Here is a 3,155-nt window from a genome sequence, read left to right as displayed (position 1 = left end):
ACAACGGTTCCGACATGTGGCAATCCGTCGCAATGCGTCGTCAATACAAGTCTATGGGGAAAAAACGCATCCTGCAAGCACTTTTGCAGGATGCGTTTTTTCTGCAAAACGACGCATTGTGACGGATTGCAGTTAACGCTAGTGTGAAAGTAGCCTAAAATGTGCAGTGTTACAGTGTTGGAGTTATTAGGTTTAGGGGGCAATCATTTTTTCACACAGGACCCTGTAGGTTTGGATTTCTTTTTCCCTTAATAATAAAGACCTTCATTTATAAACTGCATTTTGTGTTTACCTGTGTTATCTTTGCCTAATATTTACATTTGTTTGGTGATCCGAAACATTCAAGTGTGACAAACCTGCAAAAGAATAGGAAATCAGGAGGGGGCAAACACTTTTTCACACCACTTTCAGAGGATGCAAAAAAAAAATCACACACTGCTGAAAAAACAAACCCATCTATATAACACCTCAGTCTATGGAGGATATATTGTAGGTTTCTGTTTTTTCAGCCATTTTACTTTTTTTATTTCCAAAAAACAATATGACTTTGCACATAAATTTTTTTTTTCCTTTTTTAAAGGGATGCAGACAGATGTAACGTTTTTGTCGGCTTTAAAACAAATAATTTTATTTTTACACTATAAATACACATAGATCGCAAAGTTACAAAACATGATGTGACCGCAGCCTTACTGGCACCAGTGCAGCTGTCACTGACATTGGTACCATTGCCGCTCTTCCTGGCACTGAGCCACTTCAGATGATAGCGGGGTTCGCAGGTGGGCATACAGCTGGCACTAGTGCTATTATGACTGGCATCATGGTGGAGGACGCTGAGCCGCTTCAGGTGTCACTGATGTTGGTACCATTGCCGCTCTTCCTGGCACTGAGCCACTTCAGATGATAGCGGGGTTCGCAGGTGGGCATACAGCTGGCACTAGTGCTATTATGACTGGCATCATGGTGGAGGACGCTGAGCCGCTTCAGGTGTCACTGATGTTGGTACCATTGCCGCTCTTCCTGGCACTGAGCTACTTCAGGTGATAGCGGGGTTGCCATGTGGGCATACAGCTGGCACTAGTGCTACTATGACTGGCACCACGGTGGTGGACACTGAGCCACTTCAGGTGATAGTGAGGTTGCCATGTGGGCATACAGCTCGCACTAGTGTTACTATGGCACCACGGTGGAGGACACTGAGCCACTTCAGGTGATAGTTAGGTTGCCATGTGGGCATACAGCTGGCACTAGTGCTACTATGAATGGCACCACGATGGTGGACACTGAGACACTTCAGGTGATAGCGAGGTTGCCATGTGGGCATACAGCTGGCACTAGTGCTACTATGAATAGCACCACGATGGTGGACAGACACTTCAGGTGATAGCGAGGTTGCCATGTGGGCATACAGCTGGCACTAGTGTTACTATGGCACCACGGTGGTGGACACTGAGCCACTTCAGGTGATAGAGGGGTTGCCATGTGGGCATACAGAAGGCACTAGTGCTACTATGACTGGCACCACGATGGTGGACAGAGCCACTTCAGGTGATAGCGAGGTTGCCATGTGGGCATACAGCTGGCACTAGTGCTACTATGAATGGCACCACGATGGTGGACACTGAGACACTTCAGGTGATAGCGAGGTTGCCATGTGGGCATACAGCTGGCACTAGTGCTACTATGACTGGCACCACGATGGTGGACACTGAGCCACTTCAGGTGATAGTGAGGTTGCCATGTGGGCATACAGCTGGCACTAGTGCTACTATGAATGGCACCACGATGGTGGACACAGACACTTCAGGTGATAGCGAGGTTGCCATGTGGGAATACAGCTGGCATTAGTGTTACTATGGCACCACGGTGGTGGACACTGAGCCACTTCAGGTGATAGAGGGGTTGCCATGTGGGCATACAGAAGGCACTAGTGCTACTATGACTGGCACCACGATGGTGGACAGAGCCACTTCAGGTGATAGCGAGGTTGCCATGTGGGCATACAGCTGGCACTAGTGCTACTATGAATGGCACCACGATGGTGGACACTGAGACACTTCAGGTGATAGCGAGGTTGCCATGTGGGCATACAGCTGGCACTAGTGCTACTATGACTGGCACCACGATGGTGGACACTGAGCCACTTCAGGTGATAGTGAGGTTGCCATGTGGGCATACAGCTGGCACTAGTGCTACTATGAATGGCACCACGATGGTGGACACAGACACTTCAGGTGATAGCGAGGTTGCCATGTGGGAATACAGCTGGCATTAGTGTTACTATGGCACCACGGTGGTGGACACTGAGCCACTTCAGGTGATAGCGGGGTTGCCATGTGGGCATACAGAAGGCACTAGTGCTACTATGACTGGCACCACGATGGTGGACACTGAGCCACTTCAGGTGATAGAAAGGTTGCCATGTGGGCATACAACTAGCACTAGTGTTACTATGACTGGCACCATGGTGGCAGGCACTTAGCTACTTCAGGTGATAGCGGGGTTGCCATACAGCTGGCACTAGTGCTACTATGACTGGCACCACGGTGGCGGCCACTGAGCCACTTCTGGTTCCTTATCGCTGGCATTACAGCAGTTCTGCTCCTACCAATGAGGCCGTCATTTGTACCTCTACAGCTTACCAGTGAGCACAACGCCGCTTCCTGGTGCCACTATGGCTGTCAGGAGGGCACTTCTGCTGTCACTAGGACCATTGGGGGGCAATGCAGCTAATATGGGTGCCATTGAGGCCACTGTGGAGGGCAACACTGCTGGTACTGTTTCCAATGTGGCTGGCACTTCTAGGGGCACCAGCCCATACAGCCACCAACCACGTGTGGTCGCCAGGATGTAGCCCCTGGAGGTGCCCTCAGGTCTCCTGCCCCCTGTGAGTGCGGACATGACTGCCTTCCGCTGCAGACTCTGTAGTCACTGAGCAGAACTGGGTGAAAGGTGACGTCGCCTCTCACTCTGCTGACAGCTTCTCTCTGAGTCTCTCTCTCTCTGCCAATTTCTCCCACTCCTGGTGGCTGCTGGGAGTAGGGGGCGGATCCTCCATGAAATGGGCGTGGGTTATTATGATTGACACACTCCCCCGCCTACTGGACGATAGCAGCCCCGTGGCTCCGCCTGGGTGGGCGTGGCTTAGTGTGATT

Source organism: Ranitomeya imitator, chromosome 2 (assembly GCF_032444005.1).
Source record: "Ranitomeya imitator isolate aRanImi1 chromosome 2, aRanImi1.pri, whole genome shotgun sequence".
Lineage (NCBI taxonomy): Eukaryota > Metazoa > Chordata > Amphibia > Anura > Dendrobatidae > Ranitomeya > Ranitomeya imitator.
Note: the sequence above shows the minus strand (reverse complement) of the source record.